Source organism: Chiloscyllium punctatum, chromosome 19 (assembly GCF_047496795.1).
Source record: "Chiloscyllium punctatum isolate Juve2018m chromosome 19, sChiPun1.3, whole genome shotgun sequence".
Taxonomy (NCBI): domain Eukaryota; kingdom Metazoa; phylum Chordata; class Chondrichthyes; order Orectolobiformes; family Hemiscylliidae; genus Chiloscyllium; species Chiloscyllium punctatum.
The window spans coordinates 81,294,269-81,319,916 of record NC_092757.1 but is presented as its reverse complement, the minus strand read 5'-3'; the positions used below and the strand labels follow the sequence as shown (position 1 = coordinate 81,319,916).

Below are 25,648 nucleotides of genomic sequence, written 5' to 3'. Positions count from 1 at the left end.
CTCCAAAGGTGGAGGATGCAGAATCTTAAAATATTTTTAAGGCAAAGGTAGCTAGATTCTTGATTACCAAGAGGTTGAAAGATGATCAGGAATATGCTGGAATGTACAATTGAGGTTAAAATCAGATCAGCCAGGAAAAATCAGAGCAAGCTTGAATCCCTGAGTGGCCTACTCTTGTTCCTTATTAGTATAAAGTCATATAGTACAAAAACAGACCATTCAGTCCAACTAGCCCATGCTGATCATAATCCCAAACTAAACTAGTCCCGACTAGTGCAAAGTCTGTATCCTCCAAACATTTCCTATTCATGTATATATTCAAATATCCTTTAAAAGGTGTAACTGTACCCTTACTCATCACTTCCTTGGGAAGTTTCTTTCACACACTACTAAAAAATTGTCCCTAGTGTCGTTTTTAAATCTTTCTCTCACCTTAAAAATATGCCCTAGTTTTGAAATCCCTCACCCTAGGAAAAAGACACCTGCCATTCATCTTATCTGCATCCCTCATGATTTTATAAAATTGTAAAAGGTCACCCCTCAACCTCCTACACTTCCGTGACCATAGTCAAAAAGTGTGGCGTTGGAAAAGCACAGCAGGTCAGGCAGCATCGGAGGAGCAGGAGAATCAACACTTCAGGCATCAGCCCTTCATCAGGAATGTGTCACACTCCTGATGAAGGGCTTCTGCACGAATCGTCAATTCTCCTCCTCCCGGGATGCTGCCTGACCTGCTGTGCTTTTCCAGCACCACACTTTTTGACTCTAACTCTCCAGCATCTGCAGTCCTCACTCCTGTGAAAAAAGTGCCAGCCTATCTAACCTCTCCTTATAAACTTATAATCTGCTTGTGTGCTTTAGTCATCTCTCTCTCTCTCTCTCACTCTCCTCTCCCCCTCTCCCCACCCCCCCGCCGCCCCCCCCCCCCTTCTCTCTCTCTATCCTTCTGCCTGTCTTTTTGACTGTGTTTCTCTCCCTGTCTGTGATGCTCATTCAGTTATTCTTTGCCTGGTTCTCCTTTCTGTGAATCTCTCTTTCTCTCACATCCTCAGCTTCTGTCTCTTGCTTGTTCACATTTGCCTCTCTGTTCATGCTTCTCTGTTGCCCATTCTGCCTCTCCCTTTCCCTGCAGCTGCACAGCCTTTGTATTTTCCTTTTGTATCTTTTCTCTACACTCCCACCTTCAATGTCTTAGGTTGTGCAAAAATCATTGCGTTTCTTTGATATTTGACATGTTGCAAGTTAACATGCAATTTACGTAACGGAGTAACTATAATTACAACAATTTTCAGATGTCCGGAAGATATTCTCTCTGGCAACTATTTTTCTGGTGACTTGCTGTCATAAAAAGGTGTGATTAATATGAAAGTTTATAGTTTAATAGCAATTTGATAGCTGCCTTTGTATAACCGGATTCAATATCTGCCTAATCTTCTTTGGAACATCTTAATTGCTTGTCAGAGCATGGGAGAATGATTTCTAGTTGCTGTCGTGGTTACTGAGTTCACTTGCCACCTCACTGTTACTATGTGGAATTATTATTATATAATGGAGTGCTAAAACAATGAAGACTTTGCTTAATTATATGCATGTGTGTAAAGTTGTGACAAATTAATGTTGTGAAATATGTCCCATGCTGCCTCATGTATCTGTAATTAGCAGTAATCAAGCTGTTTTTGTCACCAATCAGATTCCTTATAAGTGGAGCTCCCTGTGACAAGTCAAAGAGTTGTGAGTGTAACCAACAGGAGTATGTTCAATGAGTTTTTAGTCACTTTGGTATAGATCCATTTTTTAACATACTGTATTTGGTAGTGTCAGTCAAAACTTAATAGCCTCACAGATGTTTATAAGCACTCCTCTCCCACCCACCTAATAGGTATACAGGAACAGGCAAAATGAAGACATTCAGAAAACACACAGTAACTTGACAACATTGTTCATATCAATGAAGAGGAGAAGAAAAGCCTTGCATTAATATAGCGCCTTTCGATAACCCCAGAAGATGCTAAAATAGTGCACAGCTGTTTAAATGTTTTTTCAATGCAGCCACTGGTGTAACATGCAACAGCCATTTTAACACAGTAAGATCCCACAATCATGATGAGCCTGATGGCCAGATTGTTTATGTATGCGGAGGAGACTTTGTTTCAGGGTCGGTTTGAAGATTCTTGGGAGAACTTCCCTTGATCTTCAAACTTACTGTACGGGTCTTCTACTTATTGTAAGGTTGACTGAGAGTTTGGAGTTCTGAGCAGCAGAATTCTAAACGGAACGATCATGGCAAATGGAAATGGGAGAAGACCAGTAACATCAAGGCCATTTACATATTATAGAAATTCCTACAGTGTGGAACCAGGCCCTTCAGCCCAACAAGTACACACCAACCTTTTGAAGAGTAACCCACCCAGAACCATTCCCCTCTCCTATTACTCTACATTCACCCCTGACTAGTGCACCTAACCAACACATCTTTGAGCACTATGGGCAATTTAACATGGCCAATTCACCTAGCCTGCACATCTTTGGACTGTGAGAGGAAACTGGAGCACCCGGAGGAAACCTATGCAGGCACGGGGAGAATGTGCAAACACCACACAGACAGTCGCCCGAGGCCGGAATCGAACCCACATCCCTGGCGCTGTGAGGCAGCAGTGCCAGTCACTGTGCCGCTATATACAGTATAACAATCTCCAGCAGTGGTAAAGAAGGTAGTGGGGAGGAAGTGGGTTAGGGATGAAGGAAAGTCCTTTAAGGCACAGCGGTTCAGAGTTGGCTCTGCCTTACCTTTAGCTTTTGCTGTTTTGGACTTTTCTGGTCCAGATCTAATCAGCTGACATCCAGCTTGGAGCTGAAATCACGAGGTGACAAGGCGAGTCGGGAAATGTGCAAAACTGCAGCAAAGTGACTTGGCAGATTTCGTCACTCCATTTCCAGAGTTGGAATTTGCTCCTGCTGTCACAAAAACATTTGCCACTTGGTGGGATCTTATGTTTGACTCACACTGCAAGGAAAGTGTCCATTCAGCCCTTACTCCCAGCAGAAGAGCTATCCATTTCATTGCAGTCCCTCACCCCTACCATCATTCCTTCCTCCAGAGCCCTGTAAATATTTCCCTTCCAAGAATACATCCACTTTCAGCAGAATAACTGGAATGCTCAATCTCCCTTCACAAGCAACACACTCCAGATCTTCATTGCACTATATAATTAAAAAAATTCTTGTCTTATGTGTAATTCTTTTGCTGATCCTTTTAGATCAGTGCCATCTGATTGGCAGGCCTTCAGTTCCCAAGTAAACCTGTTGCAAAAGATGCACACTCCTAATTTAAAATAAAACAAAGACCTGAGGATGCTGGAGATCTGAATCAAAAACAGAAATTGCTGGAGAAATCCAGCAGGTCTGGCGGTAGAAACAGAGTTAATGTTTCGAGTCCAGTGACCCTTCATCAGAACTGGGAACACTCCTACCTTGCTGATTTACTAAATAAAATCCTGAAAGAACCATGGATCAGGAACAAAAACAGAAGTTGCTGGTAATGCTCAGCTAGTCTGGCAGCTTCTGTGAAGAGAAATCAGAATTAATGCTCTGGGTCCAGTGACCCTTCCTTAGAGGAACGTTCACTCTGATTTCTCTGCACAGATGCTGATAGACCTGTGGAGTTTTCCCAGCAATTGTTACTGGTTTCCTATTCCAGTTATCAGATGCTGCACCAGGAGCCTCCTATTTTTCAATGTAAAGGATAGTGCTGCTGGTCACTTTCCACACTGGATGGAGTGTGTGCCTGGGAAATTAGAAATTCCAGATTTTTAATGATCCCTTTTGAGGCTCATTTGCTCTCCACTTGCCTATGGGATTTATTCACCGTCCTCCTGCACCACAAGCTGCATTTTCAATGCAGCCCACGACACTGATGGCCATGTGTGTCGTCATTACATTTTGCACTTGACCGTGACTTGGTCACACTTTGTGAAAGCACTCATCTGGGTAAATGCCGGGTCAGTTAGCAGAAATTGCTTTGACAATGTTCCTTTAATTGAACCCGTTCAGTGTGAGGCACAGACCCTTCCACATGATCAAAGGAGACAAGTCGCAAAGCTACAGGCCCCAGAGGGCCCGGCTAACAGCCCCTGGTGTAACAGAAGCTCATCCAATGTCCATCGGATTGCAATAAGGTCCAACACAGCATCATTATCCCTTCAGAAGTCTCTTGTTTTCATTTGTGCTAACAAATTCAATTATGCGGCATCACAAGCCCTTCCAGCATTCTTTTTTCTCATCTGTTTCCATGGCAACTCATCAAACCGATTGCAAAGGGATTCAGGCATAAAGGAAACTATTGCAGTGCTGTAGAATGAGAAAGCTTGACACTGGGCTCTGAGGAAGCAAAGCTGAGCTGGTTCCACGGTTTACAAGAAACAAAATCTGTCTATCCATCACTGGGAGGAGAGAAGAGGATATCTCCACGGTTTTGATCATCCTGACCTATATTTCTTTCTACCCCGAGATAGATCTGTCCTCTGCGTTACTTAGCGTCTGTTTGCTATTGTACTTCAGGGGGTGTGTGGAGGTGCAGGGGTTTCGGGGCAATAATTGTGAAATTTCAGGAGATACAGGCAAATGTCCTGTTAGACTTCAAAACACAGGAGACCAAGGAAGTTTCTGGTGAGTTCACTTTATTCTTTACGTCCAAATTGCATTTTGGTTGGCACTCAGGGAATGAGTGAAACAATGCTGAACACGATCTGCAACAAAAAAATTGGGAAGGCACTAATTAACCCGAGACTTCTGGCTGCTTAGATCTATGTGTATGGTTATAACGTTGTTTAAAAGTTTACGTGCAACTTGTTAAATTTTTCTTCATATTCTTTTTTAGATCTGTAATATTAATGCACAGATGTGTTGGTACCCCATTACCCATCTTAATAGATTTCAGCCTGGATTAACATCAACGATAAACTGGTAGACAAAGAATTGTCATGTAAATGCGGCAAATGGTCTCTCGTGTTAGCCGTGGTTGAGTTGATTGCACGATGAGGACATAAGGGCAAAATCTAGACAGGCGCTCTGCACTTTGGAAGTGTTGCCTTTGCAATGAGAGATTAAAGCAATGGATCATCTGTACTCCTGTGCAGAATCTCTGTCCCAAGAGGTTGTGAGCTTGTAGACAGGAAGGACACTTAATGAGACAGATTGATAGTGGAACCAAGCCCCACCAGCTTCCCACTTCCACCAAGATTAAATTCTAGGTGAGAAAACTCATGGTGCCGCCAGTTTAAAATATAGAAAACAGCATCAGTAGTTCAATTCAGTTTGGTTGGTCATCCAACTCAGTATCTTGACCTGTTCTCCCCATGTACCTTTGGTTCCTTTAGCCCTAAGAACTACATCTAACTCCTTCTTGGAAACATTCAATATTTTGGCCTTATTCACTTTCTGTGACAGAGGATAACCATTTTCTGGGTGAAGAAATCTCTCCTCAGCTCAGTCCAAAATGACTTTGACCCCTGGTTCTCAAGTTGAGGCCATAAACTGACCAACTGATGACCACTCAAGGTTGTGGGTGTCCCAGGGAGCTCTTCTGCCAACAGTCAAAAGCCTTTTCTAAGCTGCCAGCCTTGGGTGGGATTTTGACCTCTAGGGTCTTGATTCCCAGGGAAGGCCCATTGATGGCTTCACCAGTGCCTGACTGAATCATAGAAAAGAATCTCTGCAGTGCAGAGAGAGGCCATTCTGCCCATTGGGTCTAAACCGACTCGAAAGCATGTCCCAGCTTATCCCCATAACCCCACATTTCCCCATGGCTAACCCACCTAGTTTGCACATCCCTAGACAGCACAGGGAAATGTAGCATGGCCGATCCACCTAATCTGCACACCTTTGTACTATGGGAGGAGACCGGAGCACCTGGTGGAAACCCACAAAGACACAGGGAGAATGTGCAAACACCACACAGACCCCCAAGGCTGGTGTCAAATGTAGGTCCTTGAGACTGTGAGACAGCAGTGCTAACTACTGAGCCATTATGCTGCCCAGTGGAGTGTGGGTCCCTGGCGCTGTGAGACAGCAGTGCTAACCACTGAGCCACCTTGCTGCCCAGTGGAGTATGGGTCCCTGGTGCTGTGAGGCAGCAGTGCTAACCACTGAGCCACCGTGCTGCCCAGTGGAGTATGGGTCCCTGGCGCTGTGAGACAGCAGTGCTAACCACTGAGCCACCTTGCTGCCCAGTGAAGTGTGGGTCCCTGGTGCTGTGAGGCAGCAGTGCTAACCACTGAGCCACCGTGCTGCCCAGTGGAGAGTGGTTGGGCAGGACCTCTCTGGAATAGGCAGCACGGGGTTCTGGCTAACTCTCCAGCTGGCATGCGAGACCCTTAGGGTCATAAGAGTCCACCCCCCCCTCAGCTAGTTGCATTGTCAGGAGTTGAGGACAGGAATGTGACTGACAGCTGTGTACTGTCGGAGGGGCCTTCTTTGCGATGGGGGTGTTAAACCTCTCAGACAGAGGAGAAAAGATTCCACGTTATTACTTCTAAGAATCTCCCTTGGGGGCCCTGACCAACATTTATTCCTCAATCATCATCATCATCATCCTGTTGCTGTAAGTGGGATCTTGCTGTGCATAGATCAGCTGCTGTATTTCCTGCAATACTACACGTGCCTGCACCTCAATGGGACTTCCATTGACTGTCACATATTTCACAACAGATCGGGGTCAGGCACGGCTGATTCAAATGAGGGTGAGCTAAAACAGTTTTTATGTTTCCAGGGCATTCCAGAGGCCAGCAGCACTGGTCTGAACATTAAGAGTTCACAGCCCACAGAAATGTAAATGCAATTAATTAAACAAACCTGAAATGGAAAGCTATTACCAGTGATGGTGTCCATGAAACTGGAAGGGTGGAGAGCAGATTTACCAGGATGTTGGCCTGCGGTGGAGCGGTATGGCAGTGAAGGGAGGCTGGATGAGCTTCCCTAGATGAGCAGCGAAGGCTGGGGTGTGGGTGGGTGATGGGGGAGCTGATTGAGGTGTCTCAGGTTATGAGGGTCACGGAGTTGAAAGGTCAATAACAAGGGCATAATTTTAAGGTGAAGAACAGGAGATGTAGATGGGATTTGAGGAAAAGTTTGAGGGAATCTGGATTGCACTGCGTAACTGAGGCAGGAAACCTTATAATATTGAACAGTACTGCACAGGAACAGGCCCCCGGCCCACGGATGCTGCACTGAACATGACGCCAAATTATTTTAATCCCTGTGGTCTGCCCATGGTCTATTTCCCTGCACTCCTTGCTTATTCAGGTGCTTACCTAAAAGCCCCTTAAACGCCACTATCCTATCTGCCTCCACCTTGGCAGCACATTCCAGACTCCCACCACTCTGTGTAAAAAGCTTGCTCATCACGTCTCCTTTGAACATTTCCCCTCTCACCTTAAATTCGTGTTCACTAATATTACACATTTTAAGTCTGGGGCAAAAATTCTGACTGTCAACCCTATCTATGCCTCTCATAACTTTATAAACTTCAACCAGGTCTTCCCTCGGCCTCCACCGTTCCAGAGAAAACAACCCTCATTTTCTAGCTTCTCCTTATAGCGCATACCCTCTAATCCAGGCAGCATCATGATAAAGCTCTTCTGCACCCTCTCCAAAGTTTCCACATCCTCTCTGTAATGTGGCAACCACAATTGAATGCAATACCCTAAGTGTGGCCTAACCAAAAGTCTTATAAAGCTGCAACGTCACTTCCTGACAATGCCCTGACCAATAAAGGTAAGCATGTCGTATGCATTCTTTACTACCCTAGCGATTTGTATGGCACTTTCAGGGAGGTATGGATTAGGACCTCAAGATCCCTCTGTACACCAATGCTATTGAGGGTCCTGCCATTAACTGCATACTTTCCCTCAATATTTGATCTTCAAACTGTACTTCACATTTGCCTGCATGAAACTCCATCTGCAACTGATCTATATCCTGCTGTATCCTTTGACAACCCTCTACACCATACACTTATCCCCCGATCTTTGTGTCATCTGAAAAAGGTACTAACCCACCCAGCTACATTTTCATCAAAGTCATTCATATATATCACAAACAGCAGACGTCCCCAGTACAGATCCCTGCAGGGCACCACTAGTCACAGACTAGCAAGCAATTCAGTTCTACTCAAGAAGGTGGCTTCTGAAGAGCAATTCAGGATGGACAATAAATACAGGTCTTGCAAGTGATGCCCACAACCATTAAATAAAAAAAATGCTGCATGTTTTTTTCGAAGGGCTTAAATGCTAATGTTTCAGGAAACTGCATATGCATTTCCAAATGGTACAGCATCTCAAGCCCTTCCAGAATTCATCAAGAACATTTGATACAGAACAGCACCGTCGAGAAGTGCTCAACAAAAGAATGAGCTCCTTATTATCTTTCAAAGGAGGGACACTTTATCCACATCTACTTTAAATATCCTTAGTTACCAGGATGACTTGGAGAACTGTGGCTCAGTGGTTAGCACGGCTGCCTCACAGCACCAGGGACGCGGGTTCGATTCCATCTTTGGGTGATTGTCTGTGTGGAGTTTGCACGTTCTCCTTGTGTCTGTGTGGGTTTCCTCCCACATTCCAAAGATGTATAGGTTCTGTGGATTGGCCATGCTAAATCGCTCATAGTGTCGAGGGATTTGCAAACTAGGTGGGTTAGCCATAGGAAATGCAGAGTTACAGGGATAGGGTGGGTCTGGGTGGGATGCTGTTCAGGATTGCTGTGGCTTATTGGGCCAAATGGCCTGCTTCCACACTATAGGGATTGGATGAACTGGAATGGTTATAGTGCAAGAGCTGGCCATTCAGCTGTTTGAGTCAACTCTACCATTAACCACAGTCATGGTTGATCATCCAATTTAATAGCCTGTCCCTGCTTTACCCGTTTTTTTTATCCCTCTAGCCCCAAGAGCCAAATCCAATTCCTCCTTGAAATCATAAAATGTTTTGATCTCAACTGCTTTCTGTGGTAGTGAACTCCACAGGCTGACCACTCTCTTTGAGTGAAGACATTCCTCCTCAACTCAATCCTAAATGGTTTACCCTGTATCGTTAGAAAGTGAACCTTGGTCCTGGACCTCCCTCGCCATTGGGAATCTGTTTGCAATTGGTGATTGGTTAAGATTAAATGTGGACTCTGAGTAAGGTAAACCAAGTTGTAGAATGTGCCGGAAACTAGAGCATGGAATAGATATATTACAATGTTTTACATTTAACAGTGAGTTGATCAGTTACCAGTTCATGTAGTGACTGCAGATTCGTTCAGCAGCTAGGAGCAGGATGAGTTCCTATGAGCAATTAGCATTTATATCAGTGTCTTTTGGAGATCACTATTCTTGACTTGGAGAGGGATATTACCCTAAATTCAGGTTTTTACTCCAGGGCATTGTTGGAGAGGTTGGGGAGATCAGGATGATAGTGGATTCAAGGTTGACCATTCCTGAATTAGATGCAGAATGAATTAACAGATGGTATCTTCCTTTTCCCTATGTTCAATCGCCTGTATACAATTGTATCATGCAGAGTGTGACAACACATATGGCCACACTGTCATCCATGAACTGTGAATTTGTCACTTCTCAAGCATGCCAATTTTTTTCAAAAGCAGCAAAAGCGTTATTCTTAAACAAGATAGAAGGGGTTTTTTTTGCATAGCAATTAGTGAAAGTTGCAAAGTGAAAAACTGATATAGTTATTAGCCAACATATCACTGTGTTAGAATTGCAGGCTTCGCTTCCTTCAAAAGAAAGACTCTCTTTCCAAAGTCAAGGGAATAAAATCCTGATGTTTGAACTCAGAGCTGCAATAGCCTCTGTCATCAAATAGTTGGTGGCTACCAGTGGACTCAGTAGTTAGGCCAGGCTTTGAGTCATAGAGTTTTTACAGCAATGAAAGTGTCCATGCTGGTGATGAAACAACCATCTATTCTAATCCCATTTTTAATTGCCTTGCATACTATAGTGTTTTAAATGTTCATTTAATAGTTGTTAAAAGTCTCTACCACCCTTTTGTCCAGTGAGTTACAGATACTCAGAAACCACTGGCTGAAAACATTTTTCTTCAAAATCCCCTCTGACCCTCCTACACCTTAGTTTAAAATTTTGCCCCCTGATTATTGATCCCTCTAGTATGGGGAAATGTTTCTCCCAGCTACCCTGTCTATGCCCCTCAGAACAGGAGATACTTGAATCAGCTGCCCCCTCCCCTAGCCTTCTCTACTCTATAGAAAACAACCCCTATCTATGTAGTCTCTCTTAGCAACTAAATTGTTCCAGCCCAGGCAATATCCTTAGGAGACAGGCAGGAGGCTGGAAGAACACAACAAGCCAGGCAGCGTATCCTGGTCAACCTCTTCTGCACCGTTTCTGGTCAATCACACCCTTACTACAGTGTGACAACCGGACTGCACACAGTGGTCCAACTGTGCCCTAACTAATATATACACAACTCCATCTTGCTTTTGTATTCAGTGCCTTGACTAATGAAGGCAAGTGTCCCATAATCTTTCGTAACCAGGTAAAAACAATGACTGCAGATGCTGGAAACCAGATTCTGGATTAGTGGTGCTGGAAGAGCGCAGCAGTTCAGGCAGCATCCAAGGAGCTTTGGAATCAACGTTTCGGGCAAAAGCCCTTCTTTCGTAACCACTCTATCGGCCTGTCCTGTTGCTTCCAAGGATCTGTGAACATGCACTCCAAAGTCCCTCTGATCCTCTGTATTTCCTACAATTGTCCTTTGCCTTGTTAGTCCTCCCAAAATGCATCACTTCCCGCTTCCTCAGATTATATTCCATTTGCCACTGTTCAACCTTTCCTCACTACTTACCACAACACCAATGTTTCTCTCACAGAGTTGGACAGAATGGAAACAGACCCTTCAGTCCAACCAGTCCATGCCAAACATAATCCCAAACCAAACTAGTCCCACCTGCCTGCTCCTGGCCCATATCCCTCCAAACTTTCCCTATTCACATATCCATCCAAATGTCTTTTCAACATTGTAATTGTGCTCACATCCACCACTTCCTCAGGAAGTTCACTCCACAGGCGAACCACTCTCTGTGTAAAAAAATTTGCCTCATGTCTTTTTTGAATCTCTCTCCTCTCACCTTAAAAATGTGCCCCCTAGTCTGGAAATTCCCCATCTTGGGGAAAAGGTAACTATCTATAAACTTACTGACCGGTCTGGAGAGAAGGAGAGTGAGTCTCTTGTACCTTGTTGATTCTGCAGTTATGGCCTTTGCAGATTGCCCGGCCTCCTTAAACAAATTTGTAGTTGACTACTGAGCTTCATTTTCCTTGTGCTTCCTTCAGCTGAGAACTCTGCCTCTGAGGCAATCCTGGAGAGTCCTTGTGGAAGTTCGAGCAAACTGGTATCTCACAGCATCTTACCACAGCCCATTAAAATGGTTGCTATGTTATCTTTGAGTTGTCATTGTTCCACAAAGTCAGTTATGCTGAAATATGCCAGGAGATCATAGAGTCATTGAGATGTACAGCATGGAAACAGACCCTTTGGTTTAACTCGTCCATGCCGACCAGATATCCTAAACTAATCTAGTCCTGTTTGCCAGCACTTTGCCCATTTCCCTCTAAGCCCTTCCTATTCATATACCCATCCAGATGTCTTTTAAATATTGTAATTGTACCAGCCTCCACCACTTCCTCTGGCAGCTCATTCCATACACACACCACCTGCTGCGTGAAAAAGTTGCCCCTTAGGTCCCTTTTATATCTTTCCCCTCTCACCCTAAACCTATGCCCTCTAGTTTTGGATTCCCCAACCCCAGGGAAAAGACCTGTCTATTTACCCTATCTATGTTTCCCATGATTTCATAATCCTCTGTAAGGTCACCTCTAATCCTCCAACACTCCAGGGAAAACAATCCCAGCCTATTCTGCCTTTCCCTATAGCTTAAACTCTCCAACCCTGGCAACATCCTTGTAAATCTTTTCTGAACCCTTTCAAGTTTCACAACATCCTTCCTATAGGAGGGAGACCAGAATTGCACGCAATATTCCAACAGTGGCCTAACCAATGTCCTGTACAGCCGCAACATGACCTCCCAACTCCTGTACTCAATATTCTGACCAATAAAGGAAAGCATACTAAAAGCCTTCTTCACTTCCTATCTATCGGTGACTCTACTTTCAAGGAGTTATGAACCTGCCTCCAATGTTTCTTTGTTCAGCAATACTCCGCAGGACCTTACCACTAATTGTATAAGTTCTGTCCTGATTTGCCTTTCCAAAATGCAGCACATCACATTTATCTAAATTAAACTCCATCTGCCACTCCACGGCCCATTGGCCCATCTGATCAAGATCCGTTGCACTCTGGGGTAACCTTCATCACTGTCCACTACACCTCCAATTTTGGTGTCATCTGCAAACTTACTAACTATACCTCATATGTTTACATCCAAATAATTTACATAAATAACAATGAGCAGTCAACCCAGCACCAATCCTTGTGGTACATCGCTGGTCACAGGCCTCCAGTCTGAAAGGCAACCCTCCACCACCACTTCTACCTACGAGCCAGTTTTATAAGCAAATGACTGGTTCTCTCTGTATTCCATGTGACCTAACCTTGCTAACCAGTCTCCCATGGGAAACCTTGTCGAATGCCTTACTGAAGTTCTGTATAACTCCAACATGACCTCCCAACTCCTATACTCAATGCTCTGACCAATAAAGCAAAGCATATAGATCATGTCCTTCAGCTTCTGGTTTTCTCAGGAGCTGTGAATTTTCTGCCTTCTCTTTGAATTGAGAAAATGTAAGATGAAATAAATAAATCTGGGTGGGAAGCTCTTCTGAGGGATCGCTGTGAATTCAATGGGCTGAATGGCCTGATTCTACACTGTTGGGATTCTGTGATTCTATGAAATAAAATTTTAAAACTGACATTTTAAAAACTCTTCATTCAAAATTCATAGCTGAAGGAATGATATTTGGCTCTTTAAATTTGTCGCTTTCTGGGCTATACAGGTTAATGGACACTCACCAACAATTGTCATTTAGGTGTAAAAGGTACTTCATGATACCTACAGGAAGATTAAAGGGGGAGATACCATTAACACAAAACTGACAGAGGCTTGGTGCAATTGTCCAGTGACTTGTGACATTCACAATTAATATCAATCTCTCTCCTCACCGTAAATTTGTGGTTGTTTTGTACATTAAAGCAGTCATGATCTTTCAGTTGCTATTGTTTTTTTCAGCAACTTCTAACCAGATGTACTTGCATTCAGTGTGCTGTTGCTCAGGCCCTGCTGTTTTAGAATGCTGTTAGAATGAAAGACAAAACGAGAGGTGACTTATTTGGGTATATTCAGTGTAACCTTATTCAAACCACTACAAGGCTACCATTTTCATGCTTGTGGTGTGCGGTTGTGTCCCTGAACTGACGATGGAAAAAAGAGCAGAATCACTGAAAGACAATGGTTACACCCATGAGGCAGTAGACGTGCATAGTATCACTTCCTCTTTCACAAGGAGAACTTTGGGGAAACTCCACTTCGGGTCACTTTAAAAAGATTCAAATTAAGTTTAGTTCTCATGAGATGAATTTGGTTGGTCTTAGTCTGGATTCCAGGGAAGCTCAGAACAAACCTGCCCCCCCCCCCACCCCACTTCAGGAATATTTGTCATTATATCTCGAGGCAGAGAGTCAGCTGAACTGTAAAAGAGGGGGGAGAAAATTACACAAGTGCTCCTCTGAGATCGGGGCAATTGTGTTTGTTGAGGGAGAACAGCAGAAATATCGCTCACACCTTTTGTTTTCAAATCCTCTCATGGTCTCAGCGTTCCCTATCTCTCTCTAATACCCTCCAGCATTTACAACATCCTAAGGCATCTGCACTGCTGCAGTTCTGGCCCCATACAAATGCCTGATTTTTATTGCTGAGCTCTCGGCAGGTATGCCTTCAGCTGCTTAGGCTCTAAGCTTTGAAATTCTCATGCCATTCTATCTTTTTGTCCTTCTTTAGATTGCTCCATCAAGCCAAGTTCTTTGGCCATGACCCTGTTTTAAATTTTTGTGGCCGAGTGTCGAGTTCTGTCCCTGCTGAAACACCAAGAGAGTGCCTGCTATTGTTAGACGTGCTATATAAATATAAATAACAAGCTGCAGCTTCTGACATGGGAGTGCATGTGGAAATGGAATTTGTTCCACTCTTCAGTAATAGCACCCGAATAACCCAAAACGCGTGCTAAAGATGTTGATTTTTTTTTGCTAACTCCCTGATTTTTGCAATTCTGCACTTAGCTAGTTCCCAATTTTCCAACCGTTCAGTGTGCATGGGTGAAAGATAGCAGGCCAGTGAGTGTAGAGTTGCAAATTCCAGTAGGTTAGGTCTCTGCTAATGTTATAGCTCAAATATGTTGTTGGGCAGTGAGAGGGAGTCATTAATTTTCAGTTGCTAGCATCCGATCTAAAACTATGGACACTCAGTGATATGAAAGCCTGAATGGGGTTAGTGGAGAGGGAACCTCTGTTACCCCATCTTTGCCACAACTTGCTTAACACAAAACTTCAAGGGGGTCTATCGAAGGAGATAAAGTTGCTTTAATGTGAGTCAGGCGGTAGGACCACCTTTGCAATTTTCAGCGATAAGTAGTGAAGAAGAAAGGGTTGCACTCGTGTAGCATCTTGGGAAATGCTAAAGCTCTTTACAGCCAATGAAACAGGCTGTGCAGGTAAGATGGATTAGCCCGGGGAAATGCAGGGTTGTCGGGATATGGTAGGGAGTGTTAGATCTACATGGAATGCTCTTCAGGGGGTCAGCGTGAACTTGATGGGCCGAATGGCCTGCTTCCACACTATAGGAATTCTATAAATACAATCAGTTTGTCAACTTAGGAAATGTGGCAGCCGATTTTAAATTATGTTCCCACTTTTGTGCGAATAGATTAACAGCAACTTGCAATCTTGGAGCAGCCTTAACACTGGAGTAGAAATCGTGATCATCAACATTTGACCTTGACCCTGATATGGAGACTTCAGAGCAGAATTGGTCAAGGTGCTATGTTCTAAGGTGTGTCTGAAAGGTGGTGGAAGGTTGGGGTGGCTTTGCAAAGGTAGAGGTGTATAGGGAGGCAAATGCCAAGCTAATGCCAACAGATCACCATGTCCTTACTTTGGAATTACCTGTCAGTACCTGAGAACAATAAGTTCATACATTCAGTGCCTGAGATTGGTGGGGTTATGGGTTGGTGGGGAGGGGAAGATAAACCACTACATCAGGAAATATAGTCATGAAAAGAGTCATCTAGTTTGTGTAGGGGATTGCTAGAGTCAGTTATGTATAACTCCCAAGCTACGGCTTCTTGTAAAACACCCGTCATAATGAAGGAATGTGTCATCGAATTTACATCCAATCGGGAGATCTGCTGTTATTTAGTTAATAATAAAGAAATGCACATTTGGGGATTTGTTAAAACCCAATTACATCTTGCATTTATACAGTGTCTTTAATGAGGTCAGAGAAGGTCAATTGTCGAAGACCATTTAGTCCCTCACAATAAAACCTTCTCAGATATTTCGCAGGAATGTACACAAGGAGATAATAGAAGAGATAGCCCACATGGCTGAAGAAGAAAGTTTGTAGGTGCTTCTTAGAGGAGGGAAGTGCTGGATAAGGAGGCGGAGAGACTCAGGGTGAAATTCCAGAGCTTTGGGTCCAACCAACTGAAGGCACAGCCACAGGAGGGGTGGGGGGAGTGTTTTAATTCGTATGTTAATTAATTAATGGCTTACGAATTTCATTGAAGTCAGTAAATAAGGCTTCTGGAGCAAGTTCCCAAATGTGCACTCCATTTACAGACTCCTCTAGCTGTAAGGTTGTCGTAGTACAGCTGTTGACATTTCATGTGCAGTATGCTAGTCTTTGCAAAATACTTGCTTGTGTGGCACTAACCGCCGTACTTATGACTATTAATTTTGGTTCTGCTAAAATCACTAAGTTCTTAGCTGGTTCTCTCTTCTTCTGATTTACGGGCTGCGTGCCAGCTCAGTGGTCAGCGCTGCTGCCAGGGACACCAGTTCGATTCCAGCCTTGGGCGACTGTCTACGTGGAGTTTGCACATTGTCCCCGTGTCTGCGTGGGTTTTCTTCGGGTGCTCCGGTTTCCTCTCACAGTCACAAAGATGTGGAGATTGGGTGGATTGGCCATGCTAAATGGTCCATAGTGTTCAGGGATGTGCTGACTGGGTGGATTAGCCGTCGGAAATCAGGGTTATAGAATAGAGGATTGGGATGTTCTCTGGAGGGTAGGAGTGGACTTGATGGGCTGAATTGCCTACTTCCACACTGGAGGGATTCTATTTTACTTGCACAATGGTGCATTGGGTGGAATAATGTTTCTTGTCTTGGGAGGAGGCAGTTCAGTCCCATGGGCTTCCCCCCTATAAATGGAGCAAGTCCTCACTCCTCTTGTTTGAGCCTGGTCATTGCTTTTTGACAGACCGCTCGCTAGAGAACTTCAACACCTGAGTCCAACCCCAACGTCAACACACATATATAGATTAGATTAGATTCCCTACAGTGTGAAAATAGACCCTTTGGCCCCACAAGTCCACACCGACCCTCTGCAAAGTAACCCACCCAGACCCATTCCCCATATCTACCCCTGACTAATGCACCTAACACTATGGGCAATTTAACATGGCCAATTCACCTGACCTGCACATCTTTGGACTGTGGGAGGAAACTGGAGCACCCGGAGGAAACCCACACAGACACGGGGGAGAATGTGCAAACTCCACACAGACAGTCACCCGAGGCTGGAATCAAACCCAGATCCCTGGCACTGTGAGGCAGCAGTGCTAACCACTGTGCTGCCCCTATACCCACACACATACACACACACCCAGATACATACACACAGACAGAGACACACATACAGACACAGAGACACACACGCACATAGACACACACTCTGACACACACATACAGACAGACAGACAAACACACACACATACACATACAGACAGACAGACACACACACAAACAGACACACACAGATACACATACAGACATACACACACATATAGACACACTCACAGACACACACAGACACAGACAGACACACAGACAGACAGAGAGACACACACACACAGACACACATACAGACTGAGAGACACACACACACAGACACACATACAGACAGGGACACACACACATAGACGCAACACGGACACACATACAGATGGGGGACATACACAAACAGGGACACACACATACAGACACAGACACACATACAGACCGAGAGAGACACACACAGACACACATACAGACAGGGACACACACAGACACACTTACAGATACATAAACACAGACACACATACATACAGACAGACACACACACATTGACACACACAGACACATACAGACAGAGACACACACAGATAGACACACACGGACACACACATACAGACACAGACACACAGATACATAAATATACAAAGACACACACTCACATAGACACACACACTGACGCATACACACAGCCAATCATACAGACACATACAGAGAGAGACACACACACACATACAGACAGACAGACAGACACACACACACACCCAAATGTCACTGGATTGTGATTGAGGGCAGCTTCCCCCCTTTTCTCAGGCCAAGGGACCACTTAATACCATCACACTGAGTGAGATCAGCTGACAGACCCTTTTTATACCCAATTCAGAGGGGAGCTAAGTGAACAAAGGGTTATGCAGACAAGGTCATGAAAGGGGCAATGGGGGGGTGGGAGGGGATAGTGCTTGTGTGAAGCATAAACATCATCACAGTCATTTGGGCTGAATGGCCTGAGCTGTGGCTACTACATACTACTGTCATGATGTTAGTGTGCAGTGCTGATGACACAAAAATGAATGTATGATGTTAAACTGCGCACATCTAAAGGTCAAGTTCATGGTCTCTCACACACTGAGAAAAGGGAAGGGTTAGGATTTCCCAAGTCATCTGCCAGCTTTAAAAATAAAGTCAGTCGTTGCTTTAGGTTCACCACGCACCCTGAATGAAAACCCACATCCTATTTTGGAGGCAGCACACTTGTTGAAATGTGAAGGGCACACCCAAAACTGTTTATGGCACATTTGGCAGCTGCCTCATTCTTGACCCTGAAACCACCAAAGTGCCAGCAGCAACATTTTAACCAAGATGTGAACATTGCAGTGATGCTCCCAACCTGGCTTGGACATTGCACTCAGTACTGCCACGTTGATGAACAACTGTCACACGTCACCACCTCACTAAGAACAGAGCAATCAGCAACTATGATGCTACCAAACATTTTAATTTATTTCTACTTCAGTCTCCTCCTTCCCAAAGACATAACTCCTGTGGGGACTGCAGATCTACAGGAGCCAATGGTTTCCTCAAGAACCAGTCTATCTCTATCCTCTAGATAGGGTACATCCATTGGTTCCTCATCATCCACTGTACAGCATACTTCTTCAAGGAACTTCAATAAATTGGTTTGGGCATAGATTCCCTTCCACAAAACCATGTTTACATTTCCTGATTATCTTGATGTTTTGTAAGTACCATTCTATAACACCCTTAATATCATTAGCATTTTCCCAAAGACAGATACTAAACTAATTGGCCTGTAATCCATATGCCCTGTTAAGAGTCCATAATTAACTCTCTATTAAGAGAATATTGATTAGAAATTGAGGATTCAGATAAGTATAATGTCAAGTAGCACTGGTGATGTTTTCCCCAGTTGTTAAGGTATCAGAAAAAGTAACTAATCTTTCCAATGGCACCCTGTTTTATATATGGTCATGCTATTTTATCTGGAATATACCTTTGTTAGAATTTTTACTTGGCTGATTTATAGTGGCCATATCTATTGTTAACTCCCACTAGTTTCTGGATGAACGCTTAACCTTCTAACTTACAATTGTATTATATATAAAGGGCAGAAGCAGGCCATTCCACCAAACCAGTCAGTGTGGATATTTATTTATTCATTCGTTCTTTCACAGAATGTGGGTATCACTGGCCGAGCCCAGCAATTATTGCCTGCATTTAACAGTCACCCACGTTGCTGTGGGTCTGGAGTCACGTTTTAGGTCAGGCAGGGAAGGTCAGATTTAAGGCTATAAGATATAGAGGTGGAATTAGGCCATTCGGCCGATTGGGTCTGCTCAGCCTTTCAATCATGACTCATATGTCACCCAACCCCATTCTCCTGCCTTCTCACACAACCCTTGATCCCCATATTAATCAAGAACCTATACCTGCCTTAAAGATACTCAATGATATTGCCTGGATGGCTGTGGAGACCAGGAGTTCCATCCCAGAAGGACATTTAGTGATCCAGAATTTCTTAAAATCCCACAAACTTTAGTGGTTAAGGGAACATTTCACTGACCATCTCAGCTGGGCGCGTAGGGGCCAACCTGACCTCCCAGTCACCGCCCATTTTAATTCCCCTTCCCACTCCCTTCCCGACATAACCATCCTCGGCCTCCTCCATTGCCACAACAAACCAAACCGCAAGTTGGAGGAACAACACCTCATCTTCCGCCTGGGCAGCCTACAGCCCGGAGCGCTCAACATTGAGTTCTCCAATTTCAAATAACCTCCCTCCCCATCCACCGACTCCCTTCCCAGCCCCTCCCCCTCCCTTCCATTCCTCTCAGCCACCAACTGCATTCATTCCTCCCATCGACCAACCAGAACGTACCCTCTACCTGTGTTCTCCTATCCCCACCTCACCACCCTGCCCTCCCCAGCCTCTTTATCTGCAGCTCCCCTTACACCCACCCCCAGTCCTGAAGGAGGGTTACACCTGAAACATTGACTTCAACACCTCCTGATGTTGCCTGGCTTGCTGTGTTCTTCCAGCCTCCTGCTTGTCTACCTTGGAATCCAGCAACTGCAGTTTTTTTTTGTCTCTAAAACAGATTCACAGGAGACAACAGTATTTAGAGTTTCATTAATTCTTCATTGAAGAAAAATTAGAGCCTGATTAGAAGACAAGTGCCCGGTGGGGGTAAGGAAGAGCCTAAATTGTTCAATTATACGTGAGAAAGGGTTTTGATTCAAGTTTTAGATTCTGAGATCTAGGCAACCCAAGCCTTTCATTAGTGACTTAACATGATACAACCACAAAGTGATCAGAGAAGCTGGGAATGTGATGACATGCAGCCTGAGAACTTTAATTATCCTCTCTGGTTTTCATACAATTTGCTGCAATCTAAATCGTGATTCTCTCAGATTCCCCATTAAAGGCTTTGCAGGCCTTTTCCCAATCTCATTATCTCACCGACTGCAGTTTCCTCAGTGTCCATCCTCATTCACTTCATTCTCAAGGGTCATTAATTCTCTATATCAACTCCTCACTGCATTTAACCCTCTGTACCCTATCCTCACTGTCTTTAACCCTCTGTACCCTATCCTCACTGTCTTTAACCCTCTGTACCCTATCCTCACTGTCTTTAACCCTCTGTACCCTATCCTCACTGTCTTTAACCCTCTGTACCCTATCCTCACTGTCTTTAACTCTCTGTACCCTATCCTCACTGTCTTTAACTCCCTGTGACCCCTCCTCACTGCATTTAACTCTCTGTACCCCATCCTCGTTGTCTTTAACTCTCTGTGACCCCCCCCCTCCCCCCACCCCGCCACTGTGTATAATTGCTGTTCACCCTCCCTGGCTTTCTCACTCTTATTCTCAGCTTTCATAGAAACATTGAATATTGGAGCAGGAGTAGACCATTCGGCCCTTCAAGCCTGTACTGCCATTCAATGAGATCATGGCTGATCACCCAACTCTCTACCTTGTTTCCATTTTCTCTCCATATCTTTAGATCCCTTCCATTTTGGAACTATATCTACACCTTCCTTGAAAGTCTTGAATGTTTTGGTCTCAACGATACCCATTATCCTTAGACTGTGAGTTCTGGTTTGGGATGTCCCAGTCACTGAGATTTTAGGGCAGCATAGTGGCTCAGTGGTTAACGCTGCCATCTCACAGCGCCAGGGACATGGGTTCGCTTCCAGACTCAGGTGGCCATGGAGTTTGCACATTCTCTCTGCATATGTGTGGATTTCCTCTGGGTGCTCTGGTTTCTTCCCACAGTCCAAAGATGTGCAGGTTAGATGCTTTGGCCATGCTAAATTTCCCATAGTGTACAGGGATGTACAGGCCAGGTGGATTGACCATGGAAAGTACAGGGTTATGGGGTTAGGGTGGGAGCTAGAACTGTGGGATGCTCTTTGGAGGGTCACTATGGACTTGATGGGCCAAATGACCCTCTTTCCACACTGTTACATATTCATTGAACATCCTTCCTGCATTTACCCTGTCTATACCTATTCGAATTCTTTATAGGCAGTTGTTTCTGGCAGTCACGGCTCCTCGGTGCCATATAGAAGTATTGCAATGAGAATTGTAAATGAGTTGACAGTTTTACCATCCCTGGACTGCGTGCTAACCAGTTTCACACAACCTGCGGTTTATGCAGAAGTTCATATTGTGCGGTGACTTCACTGAGATTCCAGTTGTGAGCACCAGAGGGCAGACTAGTTACAGGAACTGAATGATTTCAAACAGAAACACTCAATTGCTACAATTTTCTGTTCTTGATTGAGAATACATCATGCCTTGTCTTTAACAGCTACAGGAAAGATTAATGATAGAGATTTGGACAAATGGGAAACGTTTAGACTGTTACAATGGTCATTTTGAATTTATGTTAGAAATTCCTCACACAAAAAGATGTTACATTAAGTCATCATCATTTGCAACAGATAGCATTTTGTCTGCGAGAGACTGAGAAGGTTAAGGGTACCAGGTTAACCCCAGTGCCCAATATTTATTCATTCAGGGGATGAGGGTGTCATTCCGCATTTATTGCCCAGAGAGTTATGGTCATTATTAGATTCCAGATTTTTAATGAATTCAAATTCCACCATCTGTTGTGGTAGAATTCAAACCCTGGCCCCCAGAACATTACCTGGGTCTCTGAATTGACAACTGGGTGATAATAATACCAGACCATTGCCTCCCATTTTTTCCCAAAACCATTTGATATGCTCTTTATCACATTGCTCTTTGTGGAAGCTTACTGTGCACAGATCAAATTACAACAGTGACTACACTTGAAAAAAACTTAGCCGTAAACCACTTTGATGTATCCCTGAGGTTGTAAACAGAACAATATAAATGCAAGTTGGCTGGTTAGTTTGTCAGCACTACTTTCCAGGGTGCAAGAGGTAGAGTTTCGTCTCTGTGTGCTGGCTGCTCCTCCATACACTAGATGGCACCAGAACGCAGTAATACACGTGTCCCTGAAATAATGCTTACATAGGTGCCAGTGCAAATAACTATTCAGGCAATAATCAGGAATTCAATTCCTGTTCCAGTGGGTGATTTAAAAAGTTAAAAAGAATCCTAAAGGGCGTCCTTCAGCTCTAATGAAGAGTCATCTAGACTCAAAACGTTAACTTGCTCTCTCTCAATGGATGCTGTCTGACTCACTGTGATCTCCAGCATTTGTTGTTTTCAGTACAGATTCCAACATCTGCAGTACTTTGCTCCTACTATGATTCTTCATGAATTTGCCGATTTGTTTTCCCTGTTGCTGAGGAATTCCACGGCACTGAGCCAACCTGCAGGATTCGGATTCCCTCAATGCTCCTGGGACAATGATCCTTCTGTGGCTACCCAAAAGAACCATCTCTGGTTGGGGAACTGTCCACAGGGACCCAGCGCCCTTTCCAATCCAAACCCAGTTTCCATCTCTTCAGCCTGATACACAGAGGATTCAGCCGTAGGAGCACTGTGTGACAAGGCGCTGGCTGATAGGCCCTTTCTGGGCTTTTCCAGGTTCTCAGTGCAATTGCAATTTCAGTTCTCACCCTATTCAGCTGCATAAGGCTTCAATCGAAAGGGAGGGTGGATCCATTTACCAACTGAGTCATCAAGGAAAGTCCAAGAATTTAAGACACTTTTATCTTGGGGATGGGTTTTAGCTGAATGTTCTTTCATAAAGCATAGGAGCAGAACTTTGCTATTCAGCCCATCAAGTCTGCTACCCTATCCAATGAGATCACAGCTGTACAGATAATCCTCAACTCCACTTTCCTGCCTTTTCCCTGTAACTCTTGATTCCCTTAGTGATTGAAAATCTGCCTATCTCAACCTTGAAACTGCTTAAAGACCCAGCCACTGGCCCTGTGTGGGAAAGAATTCCACAGCTTTATCATAATTCTGTAATCACAGAACAGGGAATATGTGGGAAATCTGGAGGAATTGCGATGATAAGATTAGTGGAGGAAATGCAGAATGTGGCGGAAATACATTGTTTTTCTTGAATCACACGATTTAGCTACGATCCACTAAGTGTGGAAATAGTAACCAGGGAATCGTTTGAATAGTTTGTAACCAGAGCTGAACCATAAATCCAGCACTGCCTTCAGTGCTATGATTGAATCATGACGTCAGAAATAAGAGCTGCAGTGGGCCATTTGGCCCTTCTAGCCTATACAACATTCGATAGGATAATGGCCAGGAGGATGAGGGATGGCTTTATTGAGGATTGCAACATCATGAGGGGTATAGATAGGATGAATGGGAGCTATCTTTTCCCAGGGGTGGGTGATTTGAAGACTAGGGGGCACATCGTTAAAGTGAGTGGAGAAAGATTTAAAGATGTGAGAAGCAATTTTTTTTACACAAAGTAGTTGGTGATGGTTGGAGAGGAAGTGTTGGATGCAGATACAGTTACCTTGTTTAAAAGACATTTAAACAAGGCATGTGAATAGGAAAGGTTTGGAGGGATATGGGCCAAGTGCAGGCAGATGGGACTGGTTTAGTTTGGGATTATGGTCAGCATAGACTGATTGGACCTAAGTGGTCTGTTTCCATGCTGTATGACTCTAGGACTGATCCTCTACCCCATTTTGACATTCCCACACTATCCCCCTATCCCTCAATTCCCAAGATTCAGTTGAAGGCTTGTGTCGAATATATTCGGGGTGTGAGCATCCAGAACCATCTGGGGGCGGGGGGGGGCAGCGACTTCCAAAGACTTCCAACCTCTAAAATGAAGACATTTCTCACCTCAATCCTAAAATGCTTCTTTTGGAGAGGTTGTAGGTGACCCGGGCTGAGTAAACAGCCTCCTTAAGCATTTTATATATTTTCAGTTTGGTCAGCTCTCCTTTTAAAGTCCAGGGGTGCCTCTCCACATTCTCTTCCAGGATAATCCCCTCAGTTTTCAATGCACTGATCAGTTTCTAGTAAGATCCTGTAAATAGGGCAGTATTGTCCTGCATTAAGAGTGAGAATTCTTACTTGTGAATAGTCTGAAAGGATAGGATTGGCTCCCATGTATACACGGAGGATACAGGCAGCTGCCAGTGGCTTGCAGGGCAATATTCAAATCTAAGATCCTAATGGTAAGAGCTTGAGCTATGAGATGCAGAGAGATCTGGGAGTCCTTGTGCATGAACTGTAAAAGGTTAGTCAGCAACAGATGTGATGTAAACTGTGGAACATGTACTTTTTTTATGTCATTTAGTGTAAGTTCGGGTTTTTGTTTTTTGAGTTTGCAACATGTGGGTTTTCTGTGTACCTGATGTTAATAATTAACTTTTAGTTATTCCTGTAGTCATGGTGACTTCTTTTAAAATGGTTTTTCAGGCCTAATTTTAGAATTAGTGGGTTTTTTTGTACACAAAATAATTGTTTTTTGATTATCTTTGTTTTACGACCCTGTAAGATAATTAATGGGGCGTTAAGGTTTATTAGTGATTTCTAGCAATTTTTTTTAAGCTTCAAAGAAACACCCATAGCTTAGACAGTGATGTTATTTTGGTTTTGAGCAGACTTGTGAAATTCTTGGATGAAAGATGGTTATATAGACCAGTGCTCCTGAGAAGACGAGGATATACTGAACCAGATTACTTTGAGGCAGAGTTAGTGCTCGTCTGAGAACAGGGGAGTTGTAATAGGACCCTAAGGAGGTTACTTAAAACTGAGTACATTCAAACTCGGTTGTGTAAAACTTCCAGGAAAAAGTTAGCTGCAGTTCCAGTACATAAAGTCACAAGTGACTTAAACGTACCGTGGTGTAAGAAACAGGGATTCTGTTGTGAGAATTGTACAAGTGATGTTTTGGGGTATTATACAAAAGCTGTCGTTTTCCTCTTCAATTTATAAGGGAGTGAATATTAATGGAATTATATTTTTGCTGTTTGTCTAAAAACCTTTAAAATTATGTTATAAGCAGATAGTTTGATTTATTCTGTTTTCTCTTGGTTTCCTTGGTTAATAAACGTTTGTTTGATATTAAAGTAAAATTTGCAACATTCTGTACTTAGGTCTCAGTATGTTTAGTTAAAACATACTCACTTTGTTAAAACGAAATCAAAACATGATCTATTAAACCAGGATTTGACTTGGCCAGTACTAACAACATCTAGGATTTTAACATGAGTAATTAGCAAAATGTTACCAATAATTACGAGGGAAACTGAATACAAAATAAATGGACTGAAACAAAAGAAAGAAGTGCGAATGGTGGAAATCTGAAATAAAAACAGAGGTTGCTGGAGAAACTCAGCAAGTCTGG

General features: G+C 43.8%; 1 protein-coding gene across 8 annotated transcripts in view; it reads left to right on the top strand.

Moving 5' to 3' along the window:
- LOC140491527 (rap1 GTPase-activating protein 2-like) overlaps positions 1-25,648 on the top strand; it is a 407,584-nt gene that overhangs the window by 135,559 nt on the left and 246,377 nt on the right. The window contains exon 1 of one of the 8 annotated variants that reach the window (XM_072589840.1): positions 4,560-4,665. The exons of the other annotated variants lie outside the window; for them this stretch is intronic. The gene's annotated coding sequence lies outside the window, so the exon portion shown is untranslated. Of the gene's footprint in view, positions 1-4,559; positions 4,666-25,648 lie in introns of those variants that run through there. 8 annotated transcript variants of the gene reach the window in all.